The 15,609-nt window shown below is 34.2% G+C and overlaps 1 protein-coding gene across 1 annotated transcript in view; it reads right to left on the reverse strand.

Moving 5' to 3' along the window:
• The window catches only part of IL1RAPL1 (interleukin 1 receptor accessory protein like 1), a 1,172,201-nt gene that overhangs the window by 897,390 nt on the left and 259,202 nt on the right, over positions 1-15,609 (reverse strand). The gene's annotated exons all lie outside the window — the stretch shown is intronic.

Consider the following 15,609-nt stretch of genomic DNA (forward strand, 5'->3'; position numbering starts at 1 on the left):
GGACTGCTAATGGCACAGGGTTTCTTTTCTGGGTAAAGAAAATGTTCTCAAATTGTTTGTGGTGATGGTTGTATGGGGAAGGAAGAATACTCTTCCTTCGACTCAGATTAACAAGAAAAACAACCAAATTTATCACATATGTACATACAGGGTTCCGTAAGAATGTTAGAGCTGAGGACGGATCCAGAAAGTTAAGGCTTATATGCCATCTTGAGTTAAAGTGAAAGGGGGGATCGAGGTTTGGGTCTTTGAAGGGCAGGAAGACAATTCACAAGGAGATGGAAAAGCAAATGGTTTGGTAAACAAATGTTTGCAGCGTCATCTTTAACAATGGGACACAGACAGGACTTTGATCAAATGGTCTTTGCTAGATTCCTCCTTGGTTGTCACCCACTAGTTCATATTAAACTATAGTTATCTATGATAGCTCTCTTCACGGATCAGGGACTGTATCTAAATACTTTTAGGCAATTGAGGGAAGCTCAAAGACTTTCCTGAGTCTTTCGTTTCTTAAAAATAACCAGTACAAAATGATCAATATCCCAAAAGACATATTTTGGGGTATCAAATTCTGCTTACCTACAGTTGCACAATTCTGTGCATATACTAAAAATGATTGAAATATAGGCTTTACATGGGTGAATTGTAAAGTATGTGAATTACATATTAAGTTTTTTTAAGAAATCAAATTTTTCTTGGTCCATGAAGTAGATCCAGTGTCTAGTACAGGCACATGGTAATCAATACATATTTGTTCAATAAAAACATGCATAAACGAATGAATGAAATCAAGAGAGCAAATGGCGCCCAGACCAGATTGAGAGTTCTGCCTTAGTCCTGGACAGCATCCTTATTCTACCCTGTCTCCTTTATGAATCCCACCTCTATTTGCTAACATTGGATTCCACAGAATAACCCAATTACCTACTATGATAATGAATTTTAGTTAAGCATTTTGAATTGGTTATTTACAGATGCTACCTAAAGGTACTCAACTTAGACAAATACAACTCCCTTAATAAATACTATTTGCAGAAAAGTGATTCTGTATTTCGCAAATGAGTGCTGTCCACTATGAGTAAAAACACCTTCACTTTTTTTCAGATGTATTAATTACAAAAGAAACTACTAACATCCATTCATAAAAGACCTACCACAGTGCTTTCCATGAGGTTACAATGACTATTTGTTACTTGATGGATGGACTAGAATGTTTGAACTTACACTGAAAGTAGAAATTTTTAACTCAAACATCTCCTATGAAGGATTTCATTATAAAATAATTAAAGTGTGCCCTGGCTAGGTAGCTCAGTTGGTTAGAGCATTGTCCCCATATGCAAAGGTTGTGGGTTCCATCTCCAGTCGGGGCACATACAAGAATCAACCAATGCATACATAAATAAGTGAAACAACAAACTGATGTCTCTCCCTCTCTCTCTCTCTCAAATCAATCTCTCCCTTCTTCTCTCTAAATTCAATCAATAAAAAAAAATAAAAAAATAAAAGTAAAATAACTAAAATACATATGTATAAAGTACCAAATGATTTACCAATTATTCAGTCACGATTTTAACATGTTTTGGTACCAAATATAATGTCAAGTAAAGGTGTTGTTCAGAATGATTAAGCTAATGAAAAAACAACTGATTTAGCAAGGTCATTGTATAGTAAGTACAAAAAGAAAGTTTACCCAGTAGAAAGTGAGTCCATCGTGTATTACAGGACTTCAAATCAGTATTAGAAAGTTATTCTCTATACTTTTCCTTAGTGCTTTGAGTATTTGAGAAATTTATATATAATGAATCACTTTCCAAAATAAATTTAAGATATTAAGTACAATAAATTGTTCTATATTGAAAATTACCTGTTATCCCCTTGAATATCCACTTAATATTAGATGAAAATTATAGATACATATATTTTATTGAGAAACAAAGTGGTAATAAACAGCTCTGGAATCCAACATACTCTTTAACAGTGTATGATCAGAAACAAAATATACTCTAAAAATGCCTGAGAGTTTCAAGTCACACTCAATTCAAGACTGTTGACAAGCATTCACACACACCAGAGAACTTAAATATGTTAAGTGGCAGAGATATTTAAGCTGACATATTTGTTCCAAACTGAATGAGAATTTCATGGCCTTCCAAGATTTTCTTTTATTCACCTTTCCTCATCACTCACCATTAAAGCTTAACAACGGAACAAAGCAAACAAAAAAGGAAAGTTCTTTTCAAGCAACTATCAGAGTTTTTATAGAGATTAGGAATAAAAAGACTCACAACTAAATTCAAGTACTAAGGCATTGGAAAGGGATTCCTCATATAATCTGTCCTATTTAAGAAAATATAGGGGATTTATAGCAGTGAAAAAGGATCATAATAGATGCTGATAAAAGGCTTCTTTCAGTGAGAAAATGTCTAGCCTAAGAAAAAAGGAGTCAGACCTCACCAGATATTGTAAAATCCCTGTAGGAAAGCTTTCTTATAATTCCTCCTTTAGAAAGGTGAACAAAGAGGGTGAGTCTATTAAGAAAGGTAGACGAAACTGAAGCCAAGTATGAAAAACCTCTAAAGAAGTTATTATAATTTTTCAGGAGATGGTTTCTCCCTTAGGCAATCTGGTTAATAACTTGAAATATGTTGGGGAGAGGAAACAAGTGAAACAAATATATTCAGGAAAAGAAAAAAGAAAGGTAAGTGCTTTGGTCCAATAGTACCAACTAGCTATTTTCTAGCCTAGCCTTTCAAATTCAGATGGAAATGTTCAACTTGCAAATATAAGGTTCTTCATGTAGACAGTGATGCTGTGCCTGAAATCCCCAAATATCTTAGCATTAATAACTTATGTCATTATTAACAATTCTGTTCTCCATCTCACCAAATCATTTATTCACCTCAAGCTTCTAGATGTGGAATTTTCAACATATATTCTCATTTGAATATAGTTTTGCCTTACCCTCTGAGAAATATTAGGACTTGTAATAATATGCTCCTTATGCAAATGCAAAGTTAAAGTTATCTATAGGCAAAACAATTAAATCTTCATAATATAACTTTATTAGCATAGTGCCAATGATACAGTAAAACAAGAGTACTTTATATCATGTTTTTTAACCCAGAAAACACCAGAATAGGAAAATTCAGACAGCACTTTTTTCTGTATAATTCAAAACAATAATGCTAATAAAAATAAGTCACATTTTAACCTAAAAGCCTTAATGTAAATATACTATGAAAAATACACCCTTCATAAAGATTTTTTGCTATTTTATAAAATAATATTGCCTTTGTCAAATGGTAAATAAAATGGAGATTGTTTGGGAAATAGGTAATAAAAGAGCTGTATTTGTTAACTGTTGTTAGTTCTGGTTTCCTTTCCATGACAGCATCATAATCACTACCACATAAAACTCAAGTCTGAAAAAAAAAGGAAAGCCAAGTTCTAGTTAGATTACAATACAACAGAAATATCTATTGTTATGTTAGCCTAGAAACATCAGTAAATGTTATGAACAAAACTCGAAAGGGTGTTTGCGTAATGAATAGCATCCATGAATATCCACGCCTGGGATCTGTGACAGCTCCGAAACCCCCATCTCCACAACCCCATTCTTACTTCCATTCACGATGGAACATGGTGGGAGGTGGAAAGAGTAAATGTTCTCTCTGTGCTGTGCTCACTTTGGCAATTTAATGTGCATTCTTCTCCATGCTTATTTCCCTTCTTATTATAACAAAACCGCACATGACATGCCAATCAGAAGTGATCAGCTGCAGACACTCTCCTCAAACATTTCGTTTCTCTACTTGTGAAGCTAAGGCGAGGTAAAGACCAAATGGCCAGACCATTTTTTCTGGGCTGGGGCCCTAACTGGCTATCAGCTTAGCTTTTGTGAGACAGCATTTTGATTAACTTGCTTTTCTGTTTTTCACCAGTGTGTGGCCCATTAAGGTGATACAACTCACTAGACAGGGTCCTTAGGTACATCAGAGCAAGTCACTTCACATGATGGAGACCAGAACATCGTTAGTTCCAACCTATTTTGCAAGTCATCTGCCTCACATCACTACTCAATGCTGATATTCTTAATTTTCCTACTGGATGTATTACCTCTAAATTAAGTAGAATTGAGATAAACAACACCTTACCATTGACTCAGTACATTATTCACTTATTTTTAAGTTACTAGTGCAAAGGCAATAGAAAAGCTGATTTATGCTCATATTAAATAGGAATATTTCTCTTTTTTTTTTTTGCTAATTGATTCATAATAAACTTATTTTAATAGTCCTGAAAATAATTAAAATGATTAGAATATTGTTCAACTTGGGTTTCTCACCACATTATTTCTTTTTTTTCCAATCTGTACTAGAGGATATGCTCCCATTGATTTTTAGAGAGAATGAAAGGGGGTGAGAGAGAGAGAGAGAGAGAGAGAGAGAGAGAGAGAGAGAAATATCAGTGTGAGAGAGAAACATTGATTGGCTGCCTCCCATATGTGTCCTGATCGGGGATCGAACCTGCAACCTGGGTAAGTGCAGGGACTGGGAATCGAACCTGCAACCTTTTGGTGTACAGGATGATGCTCCAGCCAACTGAGCCAACAGCCAGGGCTCTCACCACTTTATTTCAATGTATCAGGTGATCATTTGATAAATGTACACTAAACAAAGGAATATCACCTAACACTGATAATGAATAAACTAGAGCTACACATATCAACTTGAACAAATTCCACAAGTACAAAGAGCCAAACAGAAGTATGTTGCAGAATACCTATTTTATGATACCATTTATACAAAGTTCAAAATTGCAAAACAATACATTTATTTAGCAATACACACCTATAATTAAAAAATAATAAAAATGCATGGAATGATGAACACCAATTTCAGAAAGATAGCTACCTTGGGGGAAGAGGAGAGATGATTAGAGAAGGAACACAGAGTAGGGAATTTTACTGCTTTAGCAATATTTTATTATTTAAGCTGGGTGATGATTACACGTGTATTTAAATATGCCCTAAATATTGCATAATAAATTATTTAAATTCTTATAAGTATTTTGAAGTAGTATCCTTCAAATTAAACATGCTAATCATTACCAATCAACCTATCCTACTTATCATTAATATAACTTTTATTCATTAATGAGCTATATAAACACTTGTAAAATAATTAAAATCACACAAATTTAAAACCTTGTCTAAATTTGATAGAACTGTGAACGATCACTAGAATTCTTTCTCTAACCTCACATATTTTAAACACATTTTCCAAGAGATTCTCTTACCAAAGGAACATTGCTCCAATGACCCTGTTTTGTATGCTAGTTGTATGTCAGAGAGATTTTTAACACAACTTAAATCTTTTGGCTGTGCTCTGCAGGCTGATCCTCTATTAATTACACAAAGAAAATAAGATTTTTTCTAAAAAGTTATATCAAAAGACTTTCTAATTATTATTATTATTATTTTAAATATATCTTTATTGATTTCAGAGAGAGGAAAGGAGAGGGAGAGAGAGAGAAACATCAATGATGAGAGAGTCATTGATCGGCTGCCTCCTGCACGCCCCCTGCTGGGGATCCAGCCCGCAACCGGGCATGTGCCCTGACCAGTAATCAACCCCATCGCCTGGATCCTAAGTTGATGCTCAACAGCTGAGCCATGTCTGGCCAGGCAAGACTTTCTAATTTTTAAAAAGATTTCAAAAGAAATTTTGCTTCACAGAGTGATACAGTGCTAAAATTTTAAAAACTGAGATCTAAAGAAAGAGAAGCAATGTGAAAGAAAATATAACAAAATTTAAAAAATACTTCAGTTCTTGAAGGACTTAGAAATGGTCGGATCATTAGTCAAGGGTTGTGTATCACTTTATTCAGATTCTAAACCTTCTCACATTTTCATTTTCATGTTGTAACTCAGTACTGAGTATCACTCCCAGGTTTCATTCACAAACTTTAGAAATAAAAAATCCAGAGTTCAAAGAGTAGGAAGAAATTGGGGAAATTATAAATTAAATTAAATTTGATATGAAATCTATTTGTCATTTATTTTTGTTTCTATCTAATTGAAAATGTTGAGTTCTTTGTAGCTATGATTCTATAGAAAAGTCAGATTTCCTAAAGTGATTTTCACCTATTATATCTACATCTATAGATATATCCATATATAATTTCCCGAAAGACATGTAGTTCATATTTATTTTCACATTGTTGAAGCAGGATCCACTAGGCCAACATTTGCCCTTCTCACATGAAATGGAAAAAAATATCATGTGGAATATCAAATTTATGCTGGGAACATTTGCCCTCAGGGATATTTTAAAGACCTTTGTCTCAGCAGCCACGAATTAGGAAATTCCAGGTTAGTAGACCTTAAAGAATAAGGTATTCCTGTCTTAGACTTTATTGAATGTAATGTTAAAATTAAAAAAAAACACATGATCGTTTACACCATGGACTACTACTCAGCTGTAAAGAAGAAGAATCTCGTACCCTTTGGGACAGTATGGATGGACCTGGAGAAAATTATGTTAAGTGAAATAAGCCAGGCAGAGAAAGACAAACATCACATGATCTCGATTATATGTGGAATCTAAAGAACTTAATAAACTGATGAACAGAATAGATTCAATGACATGGAAGCATAGATGAGACTGAGGAATGTCAGAGGGATGAAGGAGGGCGGGTGGGTGGAGGGGAGAGAGTAACCAAAGAATTTATATGCATATATGCACAACCCAAGGACAGGGACCATGGTGGGGAGAGGGACTGGGGAGAGGGATGGGACACGGTGGAACAGGTCACTTGGGAGAAAAAGGGACATCTGTAATATTTTAAACAAAAATAAAATTTAAAAATTAAAAAAAAAAAAAAAAATGACCTTTTAAAATTAGAAAATTGATTTTCTGTTATCCTCAGCTTGAGTAGAAATATCAAAATTTATATTAAAATGCCTAGAAGGTTCAAACAGATAAGTCAAACAGGTGACATTTAATATGGACTGATGGAGACTCGGACAAAGTGGAAACCCTGTGTTCATCCTTAATAGGATTATAAGGAAAAATAGTGAGAGTCCTGGAAATGGGCAAAAAGGTACTGAGTATGCTGTTTAGAGCACTCTTCTGGGTAATATCTGTCTTTTGTTATCTTTTGAGTTATTTTACAACTCCGTAAATTGTAGATAACTGATTATAATGCAATTGATTCTTGTCTATAGAAATGTAAATGATTAGTGCCTTGTGGGGATGCAATTGATTACTGCCCTGTATATAACGAGCAGTTTGGCATCTATTTGTAAATTCATTTCAGAATTCCTAATTGGCTTTATCTGGTGGGGTTTTTTTCTGTTTTGTTTTATTGATTTTCCTTTTAACCAGCTATAGCATCTTACTGGTTTCCTCATTGATTAGTGAGATAAATAAAACTTCGTACCATGTTATTTTTACATTTATGAGAGTCAGAACTTTACATTTTTTAAAAATTCTTTTTTAATGGACTCTATATACCAACTGGCAGATAAATCACATTAGAAGAACTCTGAACAAGAATTTGGGAGAGGTTTATTAAAATGTTACAGGTGTGAAATACCTATTTTTTACCAAATAATTTATAAAAATTATATCTTATACCCTTTATCATTCATTCAGCTTGTTTGAATTATAAAATAATAATGTATGCTTTGTTATTAATAATAAGAGCCAGATCAAACATTGCATGTTTATTTCGTGAGCCATTATAAAATTTAAAAGCATGTTTATAAAGGAGGACATCGGTCAAAATAATCTCAAAAATACTTTCTAATATGAGTAGCCTAGGATTCTGTGATATTATTCCTTGCATGGTTTATGAAACAGGGGAAGAATATAAGACAGTTTTTGCGCTTCCCCCTCAAAAATAAGACTGTCAAGGTTAATGATCTCCATTACCTCAATAAGAAATAAATTCAGCTTTGCTTCAACAAGAGTTTATTTAAGTAGTATTTTCCATAAGCCATAATTCAGCACTTTTCAAATGTAAAGGTTATACATTTCTATGTCTTAGTATTAATCAAATCCCTAGGTATAGGATAATTTAAATAATTGAAAAATATTTTATAAAAATTTGATTGATCTTATATATTTTTCTCTATGATTATTTTCTGGAATGACCAATACTCCTACTTCCGAATGACATTTTGATATCTTCAGTTACCTATTTGTTTACATTTTTAGTTTATTAATCAAATTTTAAATATAGATTCCACTAAATATTGCATTTCCTGAATCATTTAGATCACTAGCAAGGAAGTACAAAATATTTTTCCTATATTTTATTTTTTTATTAAATTTATTGGGATGACACTGGTTAAAAGGATTATATATGTTTGAAGTATACATTTCTATGATACACGATCTCCATATTGAATTTTTCTGCCCACCAAAAAGTTCTAAAATACATAAAAGTTTTAAGAATTATCATTCCTAAATGATAATTCTTAAATTATCATTTAAAATCCATTTGGTTTTGAGGAATGCTACTAAATTAAATTAACTTAATCTAATTTAATGTATTATGTATAAATAATAAAATACAGTTTTCACTTTTTACTTTAAATGATCAAAGTTTTAGATTAAAACTATTATCTTTTACCATTGCAACAACAACAATATACCTAGGAATAAACTTAAGCAAGGAGGTAAAAGACCTGTACTTGGAAAACTATAGGACACTGAATAAGGAAATAGAGGAAGATATAAACAAATGGAAGCACACACTAATTGGAAGAATTAACATCATTAAAATGTCCATACTACCCAAACCAATCTACAGATTCAGTGCAATCCCTACTAAAATACCAACAGCATATTTCACAGATATAAAACAACTCAAAAATTTGTATGGAACCTAAAAAGACCTCGAATAGCCACAGCATTCTTGAGAAAGAAGAACAAAGTTGGAGGGTTCACAACACTGGATATCAAGTTATACTACAAAGCCACTGTAATCAAAACAGCCTGGTACTGGAACAAGAACAGACACACAGATCAATGGAATAGAACAGAGAACCTAGAAATTGACCCATGTCATTATGGTCAATATTTGACAAAGGAGGCAAAAGCATACAATGGAGTAAAGACAGTCTCTTCAATAAATGGTGCTGGGAAAATTGGAGAGGTACCTGCATAAAAAAATGAAACTAGACCTCCAACTTATACCATACACAAGAAAAACCTCAAAGTGGATAAAAGATTTAAGTCATGAAACCATAAAAATCTTAGAAGACAACATAGGCAGCAAAATGTCAGACATTTCATGTAGCAGAATTTTCACAGAAACATCTTCTAGGGCAAGAGAAACGAAGGAAAAAATAAACAAATGGAACTACATTAAACTAAAAAGCTTTTGCACAGCAAAAGCAACCATCCTCAAAATGCAAAGGGAACCCACTAGTATGGGTGAATACATTCACCAATGATACATCTGAGAAGGGGTTAATTTCCAAAATATATAAAAACTCATACAACTCAACAAAAGGAAGACAAACAATCCAATTTAAAAATGGGCAAATGACATGAATAGGCACTTCTCCAAAGAGGACACATAGATGGCCAAGAGACATGAAGAAATGCTCAACATCACTAATCATCAGACAGATGCAAATTAAAACCACAATGAGGTATCACCTCACACCTGCCAGAATGGCTCCATCAACAAATCAACACATGACAAGTGCTGGCGAGGATGTGGAGAAAAGGGACCCTAGTACACATTTACACAATGAAATGTAAAGGCCTTTTAGAGTTAGTAACATAAACTTACAGATACATAGGGAAAGTTTATGACTTCAACTCTAAACTTTCAGCCGTAGTTCGACCATAAACAGAAATACAAAACCAGTCCAGATATCCACTCTCTGGTGGGCATGAGATTTATAATTGAGCTCAAACTAGACAAATAAGACTGACAGGAAAGTCTTACAAGTCAGATTCTCTGTCACCATGCACTCAACAGAAATAAGATTTCTATAAACCATTCATGTATTTACAGAGCTCATCATATGACAAGAATTTGAAGCCAAATGAACAACCAGTGTTGCCAGAGACGGGGAATAATCTCACTAAATGGTCAGATCATAGAACGAAATTCTCAACCTCTCCTGCCAGTAATGGAGGATAACTTACTGGCCAAAAAGGAACCAAACAAAATTAACAGAATAGAAAATAAAAACAAATGAAACAGAATCAACAAGTTTCTACTGCCACTAAGAACTCACCTTTGGGAGACAAGAAAAGGAACAGTCTGGATTTAAATTAGCTGCCCTTCCCTGGTGAGAAATTTTACCTGGCTCTGGTAGGTGAATCCATGGGCCATCTTGTTGGAAGACCTCCCAAACTTCTTAAAGATAATTTTCAGGAAAAGACAACATGATGACTAATACAGATGCAAAAATGAAAATGAACACAGACTAAAATTTTTATTTTTACTCGTTAAATGACAAAATCACACAGATGTTACAACTGGTTCAAAGGAAAAAATAAAAAAGAAGAAATTTCTATGGAGTAAATGAATTGAATTGCAAATGAAGACAAAACTGCTTTTTTCTACAATTGGGAGGGAAGTCAATGGAAACTTCCTGGAACAAGACAGAATTTACTTAGACTTGTACAGTAGCTCAAAGGCAATAAAAAGCCAAAAACATATGCTATTTTTGACAGTCCATACTCTTTCATTGAAACAAGCATTCTTCCTCCCTAAAATTTTTTTTGCTTGCAAAATAAAATACAAAAAACCTATGATAAAAAAATTATGTTTTATGAGAGAAGCAGTATTAAGAGTCACTGAATAATGAATGAGTGAGACCAGGATTAATTCTGCCCCCTGGAGGCATTCAATTTGAAGATTATTTGATATTTTGCATTTACTTGCTTGTAGGTTTTTAAAGCAGTGATGCAAATATAGTACTCCTATTTTTCTAGGTAGCTATATCTCAGTCCAGCATGAGAAAATTTTGAACAATTAGGGCTATTCAAAAATGACATGGCCCCTGGAGTGAGACTGCCAACACTAAAGATATTCAAACAGTGCTTGGATGACTGGTTACTAAGAATCTTTTACAAGGGAATTCCTGCACTGTGTGGGAGGTTGGATTCCATGACCTTTAAGTTTTCTCGAAATTCTAAATTCTATGGTTCGATGCTAGCTAAGATATTCTAGTATCATATTTTACTCTCCTTAAAAACGATTTCTTAAAGTCCTTAAAGTCACATTTTCATTTCATTTTTAATTTAAACTGTTCAAAAAAATACACTGACAAAAAATACAATCTGTAGGTTCTGGATATAATAAGCTTATTAGTATATGAATTCAATAATTTCAAATCCTACTATAAATGTCTCTTAGACTGCAGAGAGAAGTTCCCCAGCATGATCTCACAGCATGGTCTGAAGGAAAAGAACAGAGCCTGACATAATGTTTAAAATCAAGAGAATCAGAGTTCACTTGGGGGGTGAATTCCTGTATAATCAGGCTTTTGTACAGAGTTCAGCCTTAGGGTCCTGTTCATTCCTGTCTCGCTCACTCAATCTCTGTATTTCAGAATACAAAATACATATCAGTTTAGGACTGTACAGAGCATCTTTCTTTGCCTCAATGTTTAATCAAATAGCATTATTAAAGATTGAGTGCCTTTTCTTAAATATGTATTCCACAGCCTTCAATTGACAATGTTGAACTTTACCCAAGACCTGCAATCCTAGAAAATAGTGATGGTTAAATAAATCTCTCTATGACAAGGCCACACAGACACAGAGACCCTCCAAATTCCCTTTCCTTGTCACATAAATGATTAGATGAACTGTTTGTACCTACTGACCAACCTGGATATAATAGCAATTACCTTGGCTTATCCAACCCAGCTAAAGCTTCTCTCCCTCTCCCAGGCCTCTGAACATCTTCAGCCTGAACCAGTATAGGACCATTCTCTACGGGTCCCTCCAGAGCACTGGCTGACCTTAGAGAAACACATTCCCTATCAACTGGGTATTATGATGTGATCACAGCTACCTTTCATCCTGCTTTCCCACGTCTGTTTTTTATTTCTAGCCTTGTTCACCTCCCCTTATAAAAGAAAAGACGTTTTCTGCCTGACTATGGAAATACAGATCTCGTGGTTGGAACATTCTCCCTATTGCAATAGTCCCTCTTGAAACAATCCTTTTGAATAAAGTCTCTCCTTACCTACAACCACATTTGTTTGTATTTGACAATATCAGAATTGTGTGGTTTAATTACTATTTACTTCTCTTAATTTTTCCTCTACATAAACCGAGTAATATTTTGAAGCCAAAGAGATACGTTGGTGTAAGACTCGTTTGACAGTCTTTCATGTTTGTGTGTTTTTATCTTACAGAGCACTATGGACATCAGAATGAGGTTCAGACTTAGTCACTTGGAATCTGACACAACTGCCACCACCATTCTTGAAAACATGAGGCAAATTTCCTCTTTAAAAAGAAGAAACTTATTACCACATAGGTTATTGTAATTAATGGCTTCATAATTCAGGTTTCCATTGCTCTCTCTAATAATCATTTTAACCTTAGCTACCAAACTCAAAATATGATTTTTAAAATGTGTGTCATGTTATATTGCAGTGTTTTAAAAACAAAAGTTTAGAGACGGTAAATCAATTGTTAGTTGCAGCATTTCCCCCCCATTATATTGTTAGATAATAAGAATGGCATGCTCCCTACTCAACTGACTTATAAACAAGAATATGGAACCTACAGAGGCTGACAGAATTCCAAAACACACCATGAATTATGTAATAATTTCAGTGCTTTTCACATAAGAAGTGAACCAGAAACATTGCAAATATGGATTCTGCTTTTCCTAAACGGATGGTGTTATTCTTAGGTTAGAGGATGTTAAAAAATTAGATTTGGGTAATAAGTTGTTTGAGAAAACAAGTTCAAAATAAGTGCATTTCTCTTCTATAACATGCCAACATTCCAGGACAGCAATTCTCACTTCTGGTCGCTCATTAGAATCACCTGATGACATTAAAAACATTGATGCCTGGACCTCATCCTAAATCTACTTAATTGGAATGTCTGAAAGTAGGGGCCAGGAATTTATGTAGTTTCAAATCTTGCCAGGTAATTTTAATGCACAGTCACCATTAGGCAACATATAAGGCAGCAAAGCATTCTTGGTCTCTCATAATCAATAGAACTACATTCGATAGGTTACTACATTCTTTAGAGATACCTATACTTCTCTTGCCTTTAACATGAGTCTTTCCGGAAAATATACATGGTGCATAATTGTTCTGCTCTCTCTACTCAAAGTATCAAAAATGAATCGCATCTGCAAAATAAAATCAGTTTCAGGCTTGTGTAAGGACAGGCAGAATTAATAAAAATCTTGTAGAAAATCTTTATTTAATAGTCATACTAGCTTTTATGTTGTCATTTTTTTCCAAAAAGAATAAAATAAGTGCACATTTCATTCAATAAGAATTAAATTAGGCATTGATATACAAAAGGGCTGCAGCTTGCAAGTTGTGCTACTGCCAATATTCAATTCAGTCTGACCAGAGAAGCATTATCCATGTCTGCAAAGCCACAGCTGCCAGCTTGGAGTGAGTGGAGGAAATGAGGTCAGTGTAAGCCCAGAATCGGTGGCTCTAGGGTTAATCATGTTATGTTTGCTAAGGTGGGATGCTTGGATCTTTGCTCTGACAGTTAATGTGTTCCTCAGATGTGCCAGAGATATCTAACACTCTTCTAAGTCTGGTTCCTTTCCCCTTCTGACCACAAAAGACAATTATACTTATTTGCAACCTTGCCACTGGCAGGATCATGAGAATAATTCTTGCCAAAGAGTTGTGCACAGAAGTATTACAGGTGTCACTTCTAAACTACAGCATTTAATTTAATTGCAGAATTTTCCAGTCTTGCCATTTCTCCTGCCACAGTGACCAGCAGCATGCCACTTGGAATCGTCCTCAGGCCTGAGTCTGAATATGGACAATATGCAGAGCAGCTCACAGCCCTGTCCCTCTCCTGAAATGGACATAGAGCCAAAGCCAAAAAATAAATAATTTTTTGGTCGTTTAGCTTTAGCCCATTGATATTTGGGGACTATTTGTTTCTGCAGCATAAACCAGACTATTCTGACTGATACAGCAGCCAGGTTGATGGAAACCTGTTACATGGTGCAAAGTATCAGGAGCACATGTACCTTCTCTTGGAGTATTCATCTTTACTTTTATTTTTTTATTGGGGGAGGGGGGATTATTCTGTAACTCTCTAGAGGCAAAATGAACCTAAAAGTAAATGCTAAAGGAAGGACTGGAAAATAATCATGTATGCCTGATTATGAGTAAAAGCCAATGCGATCTTTCTTGCCATATATTGCATTTTATACGTTATTCATAATTTTAATCAACCCTATTCCTAAGAACTGCATGATTAGTGATTCTTTGGAATTGTTTTCCAGGTTAAATGAAATCTATAACTGCTGAAAATCCACAATCATTAATCTATGGGAATACCACCATCTCCTTTCTCTGTGACTCCTTAATCAAACTATACACTCACCAATAAGTTGTGAAATCAACATGGTTCCTTCTGATTACTTGCTAAGAAATTTGGCTTGATGTATAGATATATAGAAGACTTATATCTAGGTAATCTCAATCAAAACTGATTACAGTTCTAAATTCTTCCCATTCTTTCCCAAAAGGTATGTGAGAAGCAAATTTAACACAAGCCGGCAGATTCCTATTTACTGCTAATTCATGCCAACTTCGAAATGAAACCAAGAACATCTTAAATCTAAATGAGAGCATGAAATGAGAAAACACAAAGTACCACTTGTACTGCCAGCTTCGTTAGAATAACACCATGTTTATTATAAGAATACTGGTTCATTGAAAAATATTGCAGTGGAAGAAAACGTTACTGAAAAGTGTGGCTTACACACTAAACATAGGGTTCACATAGTCACTTAATTTTGGCACAAAAGAATTAAGGATAATCTATATGTGTATAATTGCTAAACAGATAATCAATGATTCAAAGCTTTTCTAATTTACCATCACTTGCACATATCTGAAACATACAATTAAAACATGCTAGCCATGAAGATTGTAATTTATAAAAGTAATACCTGTAGAAGTCTATGTTTCTAATTTTCTTCTATATTTTAAATATCAGTAGTAAGTAAATAAACATTATGGAGGATTATTCAAGCTTAATGTTATACTACCTTTTAAGGACATTTTTATTCATTTTATTTCTTCATTAAAATTTTTTTAATGTTGACATTGCAGGTATCCACCTCCCTCCCCCCGCCCCACTGCCTTCCTCTACCTACCCATGTGTCTCCCTCTCTTGGCCTTCACCACACTATTGTTCAAGTCCATAGGGTACATTTTTAGAGTAGTTTTCTGTTCACAGAAAAATTGAGGATAAATTAGAGAGATTTCCTATATAATCCCTGCTGCCCCAACATCACTCACAGGAGTGGTAAAGTCTTTATAACTGATGAACCTACACTGATTCATCATAATGACACAAGGCTCATAGTTTACATTATGGTTCACTCTTGGCG

The sequence above is a fragment of the Miniopterus schreibersii genome (genome assembly GCF_964146895.1).
Source record: "Miniopterus schreibersii genome assembly, chromosome: X".
Classification (NCBI taxonomy): domain Eukaryota; kingdom Metazoa; phylum Chordata; class Mammalia; order Chiroptera; family Miniopteridae; genus Miniopterus; species Miniopterus schreibersii.